Source organism: Somniosus microcephalus, unplaced genomic scaffold (assembly GCF_052327205.1).
Source record: "Somniosus microcephalus isolate GS21.2 unplaced genomic scaffold, FLI_Smic_1.0 unresolved_chr1, whole genome shotgun sequence".
NCBI lineage: Eukaryota > Metazoa > Chordata > Chondrichthyes > Squaliformes > Somniosidae > Somniosus > Somniosus microcephalus.
In genome coordinates this window covers 53,981,605-53,998,023 of record NW_028225179.1, presented here as the reverse complement: position 1 = coordinate 53,998,023, position 16,419 = coordinate 53,981,605, and the positions used below count along the sequence as shown (strand labels likewise).

The 16,419-nt window shown below is 46.0% G+C and overlaps 1 non-coding gene across 1 annotated transcript; it reads left to right on the top strand.

Moving 5' to 3' along the window:
• Positions 1 to 5,322: 5,322 nt before the first annotated feature.
• On the top strand, positions 5,323 to 5,395 carry trnat-cgu (transfer RNA threonine (anticodon CGU)). Its single transcript has one exon. It is a non-coding gene; the product is annotated as a tRNA-Thr (tRNA).
• The last annotated feature ends 11,024 nt before the right edge of the window (positions 5,396 to 16,419 follow it).

The following is a 16,419-nucleotide window of genomic DNA, read 5'->3' as shown; positions in this document are numbered from 1 at the left end:
GGCCTGCTTGCAATTCCTGTCACTGGCCCGGTTCAGATGTCAGCGCGCTGTGCTTGCCTGATCCAGCGGCGTAGTTAGTGCGATGTGCCGGCTGGGATCAGGTGAGCACTATGCAGCCAATCAGGGGAGGGGAAACTTCATTCATGAGTTTATAGTAAGATCTGTCAAACTCATGAAAAGTAGTGCGCGCAAAAGACTAGTTTAACTTTAAATAAAATTTAAAAAAGCTTCCCAATAATTATATAAACTATAAATAACTTAAAAAAACCATTTTAAACAATTAATCAAATTTTTGAAAAAAATAATTTTTTAAGAAATCGGGTCTGAAAATAAACTTACCTTACTGTAAAGTCCTTAAGAACAATAAAGCTGTGGAAAATATGTTATAATTCTAAATAATAGACCACTTACCTTAAAGAATCAAGTCCTTACGCCTCCTTTTTGTATGTCTAAAAAGTTCAGGCCCTTGCACACGGGCAAACCTGTCAAAAAGAAGGAAGTTCAACGCGTGCGCGCAGGACCTCTGAACCCCTTGGAGGAAATGCTGGTTTCCTGCTCATGCGCTGTGCATGCTGATATCCGGCACTTCCAACGGGCCCACACGTGAGTACCCCGTCCGTACTCACGCGTTGGGACCGGAATTACTGGCCCAACTGTATGTTGGCATCGTCAGAAGAGATGCGATGGAGAGGGAGGAACTTAGAAAAAGGAATAGAGTCCTTACAGGAAGCAAGGTGGGAGGACGTGGCGTCAAGTTAGCTTTGGGAGCAGCTGGGCTTCTTTGGTTGAAGTGAGTAGATTCAAAGGAGAAGTAGTTCAATGTAAGTTCAATACAAGTTCAGCCAGGCGGTGGAGGTTGGTAGTGGATGGTGACTGTGATGGCCTCCGTTCAAGGAAGAAGCGGAGGGTCATCCAGCCGTCCTGGTGGGGGATGGAGGTGTAGCGGGATTGGACGCCCACAGTGAAAGGGAGACAGTGAGGACCAGGAAACAAGAATGTAAGTGATGTTATTTTTCCCACAGCAGCTTTCAAATCACTGGCATTATCAATGGATTTGTATTTTGACGTGAAAGGAATTTGTTGAATTGTGTACAACTGCGCGTCGCTGTTTATATCACCAGGATGGCCGAGTGGTTAAGGGATCTGAGTGAAGATTGAATGTACGTCATTACGTGTGAATTCTGAGCCCCCCAATGTTGGATGTTATCGATTGTGATAACTCATCGAAGTATTGTAATCATTGGAAAGGAAATTTCAATATTTATATTTCACATTTCCAGGCAGCGTTGCTACATTTACAGCAGGTGCTCCGCCGATTGACAGAAAATAGGAAAAGGAGTGGGCCACTCAACTCTTCGAGCATATTCCACCATTCAGTGAGATCATGGCTGACCTGGATCTTAACTTCACCCACCTGCTTTGAACGTCTAATCCATTCGTACCCTTGTCTAAAAGAAAACTATCGATCTCAGGTTTAAATTATTAATTTAATTGGCAAAAGAACGCGAGGTGAGATTAGATTGTTTTATTACTGAGGGGATGAGATTGTTTTATTACTGAGGCGATGAGTTTTTTTTATTACTCAGAGGGTAGTTATGGTCTGGAATTCATTGTCTGAACTGTTGGTGGAAGCAGATCGGATCGCTGATGCAATAGTCAGGAGGGAATTGGATAAATACTTGATGACGAACAATGTGCAGGGCTGTGGGGAAAGTGAGCCATTCTATGGTTCTATGATGCGACAATCCTCTACCTCAGTGACCTTGTGTTTTCACCGGTAAACCGCAGGTCACGTCTCCAATTCACGCCCGTGCCGGCAGCGACTTTCTCACCTTTAATGTGATGTTTCTCTTTTTCTCGCTCTATGATTCGCTCTATTTCTCTCTGTTGCTGTATTTATTTCCTGGTGTCAGTCTCTCTGTATGCCTCACTCAGCCTCAGTCACTTTCTGTAAGCTTTTCTAATTGGGTCACTGTTTATCCGTCCAACTACTACCTTCTCTCCGTCACTCTCTCCATCGCCCCCCCCACATCATTTTACTCTGCACCTCACGTGTTAACCCTTTAAGCGCTGGTTCAGTTTACAGCTTGCTGATCCTGAGTGTTTCACGTGCATTTTAACATTATTCCTTCATAGGTGTTCGGTGTTGAACGGGAGGGTTACATGGTCTATGGGCTAAAAGCCGAGGGAGTTCTTGTTTAGTTACGCACGATCAGTTCAATGCATCACTTGCCCAGCTGCTGTGCTTTTGCAGTTCAGCTTTTCACCGTCCGTAGCTTTGTTCTGAACATAGGAACAGGAGGAGGCCATTCAGCCCCTTGAGCCTTTTCGCCATTCACTGAATTCCTGTCTGAGCTGTGTCTTAACTCCATCCATCTGCTTTGGCAACACATCATTTCAACGCATGTCTAGCAAAGACGTACCGATCTCAGGTTAACATTATTAGTTGAGCTGGCATATACTGCTATTTTGTGGGAGAGAGTTCCACACTGCTGCCAACATTCACGTGCAGAAATGCTTCCTAACTTCTTCCCCGAATGGCCTGCCTCTGATTTTACAATTATGTCCCCTTGTCCTAGACTCCGCCACCAACGGCTAAACATGATTTCTCTCTATCTACCTTATCAATTCGTTTCAAAATCTTAAAAACCTCAATCAAATGCTACAACCTTCTAAATTCCAGGAAGTAGAAGCCCAGTTTATGTAATCGCTCCTCATATTTTAACCCTTGGAGCGCTGGTAACGTTTTGGTGAATGTGCACTGCAACCCCTCCATTGTCAATCTATACTTTCTAACGGCCGGTGCCCAGAACTGTACATAGAACCAGGTATCTAGTTAGCTGTAGAATAACTTCCTCTCCTTTATATTCTAGCCTCTCGTTATAAAGCCTTATATGCTGTGCGATTTCTTGATTATTTCTGTACCTTACTGCTACCTTTTAGTGGTCTGTGTGCATGAACCCGAAATAACTTCGGAACTCCACTGTTCCGATCTGTGCACCATGTAATCAATACTCCGATCTACATTTTTGGTCTAAAATGAATGACGACATAATTACCTGCATTGAAATCCATCAGGCACGGTTTCGCCCATTCACTTAAGCTATCAATATATCTTTGTAATTATATGCTGCTGGCTACACGACTTACCGTAGCACCAACCTTTGTATCATCGGCAAACTTGGATATATGGCTCTATATTGTGTTTTCTAAGTCATTAATGACGATAGAAGGAACAATTTATTTAATATCAACATTTATGAATGGGCCTTGCTGGGACAACCTGGCAGGGTCTGTGGGGAGAGGAAGTTGGAGTTAAGGTTTCAGCCCGATGACCATCTGTTACTACAAATAAACATCGCGCAATTGTTAGTAGTTTTTAAATAGTGAAAAAGAAAACTCGCTCTCCTATAGCAGCTTTCACGACCATGGGACGTCCGGATTGCTCACGAATGCTCAGTCTGAGTCCCGACAGGACCACTAGGATCCAGACCTCATTACACCCTTGATCCTAACATGGCCAAAGGCGAGGTGAGAGTGATTGCTCTTAGCATCAAAATAGCATTAGGCCGAATGTTGCATCCAGGAGCCCGAGTAAAATTGAAGTCAATGGAATCTTTCGGGGGACGTGGGGTAGGGGGAAACTCCTCTGCTGGACACATGCCTAACATAAAGGAAGATGCTTGTGGTTGTTGGAGGCCAATCATATCAGCACCGGGACATCACTGCAGGAGTTAATCTTCACCTGCTTCATCAAAGACCTTCCCTCTATCATAAGGTCAGAAGTGGGGATGTTCAGCGATGATTGCACAGTGTTCAGTTCCATTCTCATCCCATCAGATAATGAAGCAATCCTGGCCTGCATGCAGCAAGAACTGGACAACATTCAGGCTTGAGTTGATACGTAGAATGAAACAATCGCGCTACACAAGTGCCAAAGCTTCTTCCACAGCACCTCCCAAAACCGATGCCTGTACCTCCTAGAAGGACAAGAGCAGTTAGTGCATGGGAACACCAACACCTGCAAGTTCCCCTCCAAGGCATGCACCATCCTGACTTGGAAATATATTGTCGTTCCTTCATTGTCGCTGGGTCAAAATCCGGGAACTCCTTCCCTAACAGCACTCTGGGTATCTTCACCTCACGGACTGCAGTGGTTCAAAAAGGCACTCATCACCACCTTCTCAAGGGCAATTGGGGATGGTCAATAAATGCTAGTATTGCCAGCGACCCCCACATCGCATGAATGGCGAATGTTTAAAAAAAAATTGCTTTACAGAAAATGAAGTACTTTTTGAAGCGTGGTCACTGCTTGTAATGTATGAAAACACGGCTGCCAATTTCTACACAGCAAGATCCCACTGGTGATGTTGGCTCTCGGACACAGATATGCCCAGGACACCTAGGAGAACTCACTACCTGTTAGAATCATAGAACCCTAGAAATTTGCGGCACAGAAGGAGGGCCATCGGCTCTGGACGAAAGACCTATCCAGCCTAATCCCACTTTCCAGCTATTGATCCGTAGCCTTGCAGTTTACGGCACATCAAGTGCATATCCAAGTACTTTTCAAATATGATGAGGGTTTCTGCCTCTACCACCATTTCAGTTAGTGCGTTCCAGACCTCCACCACCCTTTGGGTGATAAAAGTTCTCCTGAACACCCCTCTAATCATTCTACCAATTACTTTAAATCTATGGCTCCTTGTTATTGACCTCTCTGCTAACTGAAATAGGTGCTTCCTATCCACTCTAGCTCGGCCCCTCATAATTTTATACACCTCAATTAAGTCTCCCCTCCGCCTCCCCTGTTCCAAAGAAAACAACTCCAGTCTGTCCAATCTTTCCTCAACGCCAACATTCTCCAGTCCTGGCAACACCCAGAGGACAACAGAGGACTCAAACTGAATGTAATTGGAAAGAGCACCAGAGGGCAGATGAGGAAACATTTTTTTACATTGCGAGTTATTATAATCTGTAATGCTCTGCCTGAAATGGTGCTGGAAGCAGATTCAATAGTAACTTTCAAAAGGGAATTGGATAAATACTTGAATTGGAAAATTTTGCAGGGGTATGGGGAAAGAGCTGGGAATAATTGGATTGCTCTTTCAAGAGCACGACGGGGCAAATGGCCTCCTTCTGTGATGTATGATTCTCTAATTATCTGAAAGGTTTTATTGAAGGATTCATGTAAATGAGGCTGTTATTTGCCTGCTCCACTATCTCAGTTTATTTCTGTGCACAAGTGCCTGTTCTGTTTCAACCTCATTGAAATGATTCGGGGTTCGGTACTAATGAAGCTCAAGTTAAACTTTGACATACGGCGTAGTGGCCAAGTGGTAAGGCGTCGGTCTCGTAAACCGTAAGAGCATGGGTTCGACCCCCATCTACTCCTCGGGACATTTATCGCATTTAATTTGACATTTTTAATGTTTCACCTTTTTATCTCTATCAAATACATTCATAACTTTGAACATTTCTTTCAACTCTCCTCTTGACATTCTTTGCTCTAAAGAGAAAAATCCCTGCTTCTCCAGTCTCTTTGCATAAATGAGGTCCCGCATCCCTGGTACCATTCCAATAAATCGATTCTGCACTCCCTCCAAGGCCTTGCCTTCTTTCGTAAAGTGTGGTGCCCAGAATTGAACGCAATACTCCAGGTGAGGCCTCACCAGTGCTTTATAAATGTTTAGCATAATTTCCTTGCTTTTATACTCTATTCAGCTATTAATAAAAGACAGGATCTCAAATCCGTTTACACAGCTTTCTCAACTTATCCCGCCACCTTCAATGATTTGTGTGCGCACACCCCATGTGTTCCAGTTCGTGCACCCTCTTTCAAATTGTACCATTTAGAGCTGGTTAATTAATTGCAGGGGAGAGCATTCTGAGTGGTTTCGGGGCCAGTGGTCTGCAGAGGGAGCCGATTAAACGAAATAATCGGCCCCATTAAAGTTCTACCATTTAGTTGACATTGTCTCTCCTCATTCTTCCGACCAAAATATATCACTTTGCACTTCTCTACGTTAACTTTATCTGCCATGTGTCTGCCCATTTCACCAGTCTCTTTCTCTTCATACTCCCCCTTTGTAGCTCTTACTATCTGCTTTGTGACCCTTTGCTGTTCTTTGTAACTTTCCCATTCACCAGGATCGCTGCAATGTTTTGCATTTGTGTTTGCTTCTCCTTTTATTTTAATGCGGTCTCTTACCTCTAGCCGCCCATGCCTATTTTTTGGCCAGTAAAATTCTTGCCCCTCAGATGTTTAAACTGATTCAATTTCATCTTAAATTATTTCAGAACACCTCCCACTTCTGTCGTTTTACTTGTGAACAGATTTGCCCAGTTTATTGTGGACAGGCTCTGTCTTGTTGAAGACGGCCTTGCCAAAACGTAGAATCTTTGTAGCTGCTTTGCATTTCTCCCTCTCAAACATTGCGGTGAACTCGAACATGTTATGATCACTATTAAATACAGTTTCACGTACGCTTAATCTGATGAATAAATCTGGCTTGTTACTCATTACTAAATCTAATATGGCATGCCCCCTTCTTGGTTCTCGGACATATCGTTGTAGAAAAGTATCCCGGACACACTTAAAAAACCTTTCTGATAAGTGCTAGTCTGCTTACCCCAATCTCTGTGAAAGTTAATATCCCCCATTAATACAACACTGCCTTTATGACGCGCTTGTCTAATTGCTGCATTTATACAATCTAGCACTTCAGACCAGCGACCAGGGAGCCTATACACAAATCCCACTGTCTTAATCGCTCAGTCTTAAATCGTTTCCTATTTCTTAATTCTAACCATAAATTCTCCACTGTCTGTTTACCTCTCGTTATATCCTCCTTAACATTGAATTGATTTCATCCTGAATCACTAAGGCTACTCCTCCCCCTGCACCATTTCCCTATCTTTCCTGTAGTCCTCCAGCAGCACCTCCGCCCCTTTGTATTCCCGCCATTTTGAGATTAAGGCTAATATTCCATGAACCTAGCATTTTTTTGTACGTGTCCGGTAGTTTGAAGTAATTACTCTACGTGGACTATTAAATCTCTCTGCTCCTCCACAGTTCCTAACTATTTGCCATTTTGAAATTACTCTAATCCACCCGTCAGCCACAGTTTTGCCCATTCACTTAAAGTATAAATGTTCCCTTGCAAATTTCTGCTTCCATCTACACTACTTACTGTGCTGCCTAACCTGGTGCCGTCAGCAAACTTGGACATACGATGGAAGTCATCGAACTGTGAAAGAGGGCTCAGAATGGGAATCGAACTTTGGGCTGGCGTGAAAGGGCGTTGGTATTCGGAATGTACAAAATACAGTCCCCAATGCTCCGCTTATCTGCAGCAGACCGAACGTAATTCGTAATATATGTTCGATCCTTATTGGTTGCTGTAACCTGATGCTGTAGCTCGGTGAATCATTGTTTCAATATGGAAAGGGCTTTGCCTCTGTGGGACAATCAGTTAACACGGTCGGCCGTGAGCTCAAAAATTAATGGTTCTACGAACGATCGGGTAATCTTTACATTATTGGCTCACAGTTTCAGATTTCAACGTGTGTTTTGACTGAAAGGAAATGTGCTACAAACATTGCCAGCTGGGCAGAGCTGACATTCCCACCATTAACCCTGCGATCGGAAGCAGGCACATCAAAAATATGTAAAAGCTTGAGATTGGCTTCACGGAAATCAGATTTCATCTTAGCAGACAAGTCTCCGAAAGGCCAATGGGAGGCTGTACTGGTTGCAAGAGAGCTGGTTAGCTGTGACATGCATATTTCCGCAGTGAGCCAGACCAGACTCTATCCAGGTTTCCACAATGAAAGTCACACCGTTTATTTGGAAAAGCAAAATGATACTTACATCCTGACTGGTTTCAGTTGATATTTGAGAGATCATTATAAGATCCTGCAGGGCTGCCTCGGTTAATAACAACTGTCCGAAGCTGCATTTCAGACATGCCATCAAATCCATCGTTTTGTTGACGTTTTCCAGAACCCTGAATGAGTGAGGCCGCGAAAAGCAGCTCTCTTCAATCACCCGCTGCTGGCAAGAAGCCGCGAATGTGGCCTCAGTCAGCGCATTACAGCCCATCTCTGGTGAACACGATACCACTGAAGCAGAGTTGTGCACAACTTTGCATCTCTCGCCTATAGGTGACGTTGTGGAGGTCGATATTATAGAATGGTAGAATATTACAGCACATAAGTGGGCATTCGGCCCATCGTGCCTGTGCCGGCTCTTTGAAAGAGCGAAACAATTAATCCCACTCCCCTGCAATTTCACCATAGCACAGTATTTTTTTCAAGTAGTTATCATATTACATTTTCAAAGTTACGATTGAATTTGCTTCCACTACCCTTTCAGGCAGTGCATTACAGATCTTAAATATCGCTGCGTATTAATGTTTCCTCATCTCTAAACATAACAGAAGTCTTTCATCCCTTGTGCCATTCTAGGAAATCTCTACTGCAGACTTTCTGAGGCCTTTACATCCTTCCTCACTGTGGTGCCCAGAATTTGCCACACTACTCAACCTTATGCCTAAATGATGTTTTATGAAGTTTGAGCATAGATTCCTTGCTTTTGTTCTCTATTTCCCTGTTTATAATATCAAGGATCCCGAATGCCGAATACTGTCCTGCTGAATATTTAAAATGTTGCCAACCCATCAGCAAACTTTGAAATTTGCTCCCGATACCCAAGTCCAGGTCATTTATATATAACAGGAAAAGTGATGGTGCTAATACCCACCCCTGGGGGACCCTACTGCAGCGAAGGCAGCGCATTGCTGTCCATCCTTGGGAAGCAAGATACAATATGGCCTGGCGAAGCCTCCTCATACACCGAGCACAGCGACATAAAATCCGTGGAGATTGAATCCAGGTCAATCGGCCTTCCAGCAACAGTTGGCGAGGACCGAATGAAATGAAACGTTTTACTTGCCTCAGTGAGGAAATCACTGGATAATGTTACAGGAAAAAAACAGAAAATGCTGGAAATACTCAGCAGGTCAGCCAGCATCTGTGAAGAGAGAACCAGAGTTAACGTTTCGTCAGAACTGGAAAAAAGCAGGAGAAAGAACAGATTTTAAAGCAAGTGTAGGTGCTGGGAAAGGGGGAGGGATTGAAAGAACAACAAGGATGGTCTGTGATAGGATAGGAGGCAGTAGAGGGTAAGAGACATTAACCGATATTCAAGGCAAAAGGAGCTGGTAATGGGGCAGCTTAAGAAACAAAAGATGGCTCTAGATGAAGTGTAAATTGCCCTGACAGAAGGAAAGGCAGCTGCCATGTGGGAGCGAAGAAAATAAAACACAAATAAACAAAAAAGAAGTGTGGAAAAAAATATACATGCTAGGTGCCGATGTTATGGTCTGAAATTGTTGAACTCTATGTTGAGTCCAGAAGTCTGTAAAGTGCCTAATCAAAAGACGAAGTGCTGTTCTTCGAGCTTACCTTGAATTTCAGTGGAACAATGTAAGAGGCCTAGGACGGTGAGGTCTGAGCGGGAGTGCAGCGGAAAATGACAGTGACAGGCGACCGAAGCTCCGGGTCACCCTTACGGACTGAATGGAGGTGTTCTGCAAAAGGCCACCCAATCTGCGTTTGGTCTCCCCAGTGTACAGAAGACCCCATCGTGAGCATCGAGTACACTATAGTAAATTGCAAGAAGTACAAGTAAATCGCTGTTTCACCTGGAAGTGATGTTTGGGGCCCCTGACAGTGGGAAGCAGGTGGTATAAGGGCATGCGTTGCATCTCCTGCGCTTGCACGGGAAGGTGATGGGTGAAGGGGAAGAGGTGATTGGGGTGATAGGGGAGTGGACCAGTGTATCGCGGAGGGAGCGGTCCCTTCAGAATGGTGAAAGGGGAGGTGAGGGGAAGATTTGTTGGTGGTGGGATCACGCTGGAGGTGGCAGAAATGGTGGAGGATGATCCGTTGAATGTGGAGGCTGTTGGGGTGAAAGCGTAGGGGAACCCTAATGGTGGTTGCAGGAGGGAGGGGCAGAGGTGAGGGCAGAAGTTCGGGAGATAGAACGGGCATGGCTAAGGGCCATGTCAACCACAGTAGAGGGGAATCCTCAGTTGAGGAAAAATGAAGAAATGTCAGAGGAACTAGTATGGAAGGGGGAATCGTCAGAGTAGATGTGGCGCAGATGGAGAAACTGGGAGAATGGAAGAGAGTCCTTACAGGAAGCAGGGTGTGAGGGAGTGTAGTCCAGGTAGCTGTGGGAGGAAGTGGGCTTATAGTGAATGTTTGTCAATAACCTATCCACAGAGATGTTGACTTAGAAGTCGAGGAAGGGAAGGGAAGAGTCAGAGATGGACCATGTGAAGGTGATGGACGGGTGGAAATTGGAAACAAAGTGAAGGAAATTTTCTAGTTCAGGGCGAGAGCAGGAAACAGCACCGATACAGTCATCAATGTTCCAGAAAAAGAGGTGAGGGAGGGGACGTGAGTAAGATTGGAACAGTAAGTCAGGATGACCAGTCGGTCTCAGGTGTTTAGGTCGGGGTTGCTCCTGGAGGTGTGGGCTCGCATCCCACTTCTGACGTTTAATCCTTTGTTTATATAGCACGATTTTGCGAGAGGTCATTTTTCGGCCCTTTTGATTATTGCTTCCAGAAAACGAAGCCGACTTCCATCCACGGCAGATTTGTTTTATTGGTTGTAAGTATGTATTGTGTTGGGAGTAAACAGAACAGGGCCCGTGGAATCAATCCATTATGCTCAAATTTGCAGTAATCCACGCAAGAAGTTATCGGACAGGACCGAAATCAGTCCACAACAATCTCCAACGGTTCTGGAAGAAGGTCACTGCAAACCACGATATTGATATCAAGCCTTTAAAGACATCAATTAATGTCTTTCTTAGCAATCAATTACCTGTGGTCCTTGTAAATATAATCGGATGTGTCCATGTTAGATAAAGATGTATTTGTGAGTTGCTGTTGTGCTGAATGTAAGTGATTTTGCGTCTCTGTAGTTTGCTGATATCCTTAGATGTGTCTGTATTATCTATATATATATAAAGCGGTCGATCTGTCTGTCCTTCTGTCTGTCTGTCCTTCTGTCTGTCTGTCCTTCTGTCTGTCCTCACGTGTGCGTCTGTCTGGTATGCGCTCGAAAGTTATAGAGCGTACCTACGCGTGCGTTACGTCAAAAGAAAGCTTACCTCTTCCAAAACGGTCTTAAGCGTATTTACGTTTCAGCCGGGCAAAAATCGCGCCCGCGGTATCCGAAAAACCTTCAACATTCCGCTCATTAGCATCTCATTATCCACTCATTAGCGACAGAGTGACCTCGAGGTTTGGTGATCTGATGGTCGACCAATCGGTGCGTGTGTGGGCGGGCCTTATCGTTCTGAACTGAGGTGAGTAGCCGCCATCTTGCTTCCATTCTTTTTCCTGCTTTCTGCTTCTTTCATTTCAAATATACATTTCCAGCAAAATAAAATTGTTTTTATTAAATTGTTTTAAAAAAAACTAGACTCATTTGTAAGTATTTTCTCTAACCTGAAGATTCTTTTTACTACCTTTCCCCGTTTTTGTTAGGCCTGAAAGCCTGGGCCTTTCTTGCACAGCCAGGCCCGAGCTAGGTAATTGTCCCACGGTTTCTGCTAAGCTCCTCACCAGCACCGCCCCCGCGCCCCCCGGTGTCACGTTACCCGGGGCAATGGCGTCAGCCACGAGGGTCAGGGTGCGCGCACAGCAGGAGCAGCTGAGACGTGGCGTCTCTCTGTTCCCCGCTCGGCTCGGGCGGGGGGGTCGGCGGGGCTCTCGGGAGTGCGGATCTCGGCCGGGGCTTGGTGAGCGATAAGGGTTACCACGGCAACCGGGTCCGCCAGCCGTCTCTCACAGCCGCAATCGGCGGTCTTGAAGCCCGCTCGGGAGGGCGGGGCTCCGTAGGGCGGGGGGCCGGTGTTCGGAAGATCGGGTATCCGGAGATCGGTGGTGGGGTTGGTGGGGGGTGCCAGGGTGAGCCTCGGGGGGGCAGGGATCAGGGGGCTCGGGAGTTCGGGGGGGGGCGAGTCTCGGGGATCAGGGGGCTCGGGGATTCTCCCCCTTATCCTCCCCTTCCCCTCCCTCTCCCCCCTCCCTCTCCCCTCCCTCTCCCTCTCCCTCCCCCTCCCCCTCCCCCTTCCCCCTCCCCTTCCCCCTTCCCCCTCTCCCTCCCCTTCCCCCTTCCCCTTCGCGCCCTTCCCCTTCCCCCCCCTTCGCGCCCTTCCCCTTCCCCCCCTTCCCCCCTCCCCTTCCCCCCTTCCCCCTCCCCTTCCCCCCTCCCCTTCCCCCCCTTCCCCCTCCCCTTCCCCCCTTCCCCCCCTCCACTTCCCCCCCTTCCCCCCTTCCCCCCCCTCCCCTTCCCCCCCTTCCCCCCCCTCCCCTTCCCCCCCTCCCCTTCCCCCCGCCCCTTCCCCCCTCCCCTTCCCCCCTCTCTTTTCCCCCCTCTTCCCCCCAGTCGCTCTCTCTCTTCCCCCCAGTCGCTCTCCCTCTTCCCCCAGTCGCTCTCTCTCTTCCCACAGTCGCTCTCTCTCTTCCCCCCAGTCACTCTCTCTCTTCCCCCCAGTCGCTCTCTCTCTCTCTTCCAACAACAACATTCCCTCGAAAAAGCCTCGGCACCGCCGGGCACTTCAGCTAGTTATTAATGTATTGGTGGGTGATCTGTGTCAGTTATAAATGTATTTCTGAGGTCTGAAAATGTCCAGTCCGGCACGATTCTACCTTCTCATTGCCCCACGTGGGGTACGGTAGACTATCTGTTCCATTCGGATTCAACATTTGTTTTTAGTAACTATGTTGACATTTAGAAATGTGATAATTATAAAAAAAACAACTCTTGTTCCACCAGCCTCTCTGACACCGCTTCCGCATCACATAATCTCTCTGCTACCTCCCAAGTGTCCCTCAATCTTTCTGATACAACCTGAGTGTTCATTACCCACTCTGATATCTCCATAGCATTGCTCACCCTCGCTGATAGATCCTCAGTGTCTCTTACACTCTTTGAAACATCCGAAGCGTCCCTTACGCGCTCTGATACATCCTGAGAGTCTCTAACCTCCCTGATACCGCCACAGAGTCCACTACTCTCTCTGGTATCCACTCAAAGCCCTCATACCCCCTTGATACTATCTCAGGAACCCTTCAATTCCCTCACATCCTCTGAGCTGACCTTTGCTCTCGCAATCCCCTCTGAGAAACTTTTAGACTCCCTGATACCAGGTGCAAAGTGTGTTTTGAATGCCGTGGCTCAGGCCAATATGGGCGGAACCGGCTGACTTCACAGTGTGTGTAGGAAAGTTAAGTGGACTTTGTGTGTGAGAAGACCACCGAAACGTTTTGCTTGGAGCTCCGCTCTTGAGGCAAGTTTTGTGTTGTCAGGTAAACTGCTACAGTGAAAGCACAAAATTAAAAACAGAAAAAGCTGGAAATATTCAGCAGCTCAGGCAGCATCTGTGAAGAAATATTCATTTTACCAGGACATCACTGCCCACTGTGACTGATACTTCACGTGGGTCATAACTTACAATTTCAACACCTCCGTGCAAGGAACAGTTTGGGCGGGAATGAGGTCCTTGCTGATTTGAGAAAATAGAGCGAGGCAGCAAAACAAAACTCCCCACTGCGGATTGGGCAAAGATGGCACTCAGATGCAGGAGCCTTGGATGTGTTGAAGTAATGAAAAAAAATCTAGTCTGAAATGCAACAACGCTAGAACTCGAAACCCTGCGTGTAGAGCGGAGTCGATTAACGGTCCACCTCCTTAACCTCTCAACCACCGCGCCCCGTAAACACAGCACAGAGAGATCTTTTCTTTCCTTCTTTCTCAATGCAAATCCCTGGACCCAAAGCAAAAGCAACAGGAAAGTCAGCTTTCAGTTGTCAGTCCCCAGCATCAGAAATGAGACAGCAATGACGTGCTAGCGTGGCTGAGCGTTCCAAGGCGCTGGAATTAATTTTCAGTCTTTTCAGCGGAGTGGATTCAAATCCCACCGCTGCCACAATTATGTTTATTTTCGGGTTTTACCAAAGAAATGCTCGCTGCAAAGTTGAAAATAAAAATATATGATATAGGAAGCATTGATTGGGTCAAGCAGCATCTAGTGAGTCATACTCTTCATCAACAATCCCTTTATTAAGCGGTATCGTGCGTGGCAATGCTATTCTTTTTATTCCCTCCTGGAATGTGAGCATCGCTGACAAGGCCAGCACTTATTGCCCATCCCTCATTGGCCTTGAGAAGGTGGTGGTGAAATTCAACGCAGGCCTCGCAGCCACTGGAGCCTTCATCCAGAATGGGAACTGGTGCAGGCACAGTTACTTTTAAAAGAATTGTAGTCTTTTCACACGAGAAGAAACTCACCTCTGGAGATTCTATAAAAATAGGCCGCGCTGGGAATCGAACCCAGGATCTCCTGTTTACTCGATAGACGCTTTGACCAGCTAAGCCACGGGACCCAATGCTGGCCCAATTTCTCGCCCCCACTCACTGATGCCTATCAGCTTCCGGTCGCAGTCTTCTGGACTCTCAGGCCGTTTCTTATTTCTCCAGCTCTCTTGTCCATTCCGCCATATGTCCCATTGCTCTCTGTATCTCCTGCTTAATTTATCTCAGTGTCAATCTGTGAGGTGATTCTGAATGATTACCCTATGTTTGTGTCTTATCTATATATATAAATCGGTACTTCTGTCTGTCATTCTGTCTGTCATTCTGTCATCGCCTGTGCGTCTGTCGGGCTATGCGCTCGAAAGTTACAGGGCGTACCTACGCGCGCGTTACCTCCAAAGAAAGCTTACGCTTCAGAGACGGTTTTAAGCGTATTTACTTTTCAGTCGGACGAAAAGTGTTCGCGCCTTATGCAAAAAACCTTCAGCAAAAAACCTTCAAAATTAAACTCATTATCTGCTAGCATTGATTGACTGACCTCAAGGTTCCACCAATCCTGTTCCGTCACGATTGACCAATCCTACAGTACGGTCCCCTGATGGTTGGCCAATCGGTGTGTGTGTGGGTGGGACTATTCGTTTTCATCTCGGGGATGTGGCAGCCATTCTTTCACTAAGCTTCCAGCTCAAATTACTTCAGCTTCCAGCTATAACGACTTTCAAAGTTAGTATCTCTTTTAAAAATAACATAAGATTTACCAAAAACGTTTTATAAGTACTTTCACTTTCATTTTTCAACCTTTTAAAAGGTAGACATACAGGGACACAGACAGGGCCCTAAGCCTGCCACTCGATTTAAAATGTTGCCCAGCACCAGATTCACAAAAGGACACAGACAGGGCCCCAAAGCCATAAGTAGTTTCACTTTCATTTTGCAAGCTTTTAAAAGGTAGACAGACAGGGACATACACAGGGCCCTAAAGCCTGCCACTCGATTTAAAATGTTGCCCAGCACCAGATTCACAAACGGACACAGGCAGGGCCCCAAAGCCTGGCACTCGATTTAAACCGCCTGCCCCAAAACAGCCCCGGCAACGTTGGGCTCCCCAGCTAGTATGAAATAAATGGGGGGATCAGACAACTCTTCCTCTGACACTGGGGAACAAATAAGCCAACAGTTATACCACGATATTGTTTACTGTGATGCAGCAAATACAATATTCCAGCTTAAAAGTTTCAGTTTCAATTCTGTGCAAAAGAAACTGTGACTCCAACGTGTTTCCAATAGCCTGCCTTTTAATCTGACGTCACAATCGCCACCATTGCACCTCAAGGTGATTCATAACTAATAAGCAGAGAAGTCAAGCACTGAAAGGGTATTTGTAGAAAGGGTTGTGAGACTGTGGAATGCACTGGTCCAGCAAGCAGCAGATTTAAAACAAGGTTTAAAAACCGGCAGCCTGTGGGAGGAAGGGGGCAGAGAGGCAAGAGAGACACAGGAAAGATCAACTTGGAAACTATTGACCCCGAATCTACTTTAAATCCCCCCACTGTATTTAAACCCATTTAATGTCAGATTCACAAATTGATGCATGTGAGCAATATAGGACATTTATCGCTGTCTCTGGTCTAAAATAACTGCTTTATTATTTGATCTCACCCGCTGCGTTTAGGCTCTACCCTGAATATTTACCTCCGACCTAGAATCAGTTTGTAATCTGGAGACAAGGTTTCTGCAGCCGGCGGGCAGGGAGCAGAGGCTGTGGCTGATCTGTGTCATGTAGGAGCAGAACACAATGTTTCTGCTGTTTATTTTCATTACCCTGCAGAATATTCCATACTGTTCTCAACATCTTACATACCGTTAAATATCGGAAGTTTTCTTTTATTGTAATGATCGCTGCGATTCTTCTGGACTTGCTGAATTTGCAGCAAATTAAATATCACGAAACCGTCATCGCCAACAATAAACAGGGTCAGCGATTTGAGAATTTAGTATCTTGGAGCCGACATTTTCGCG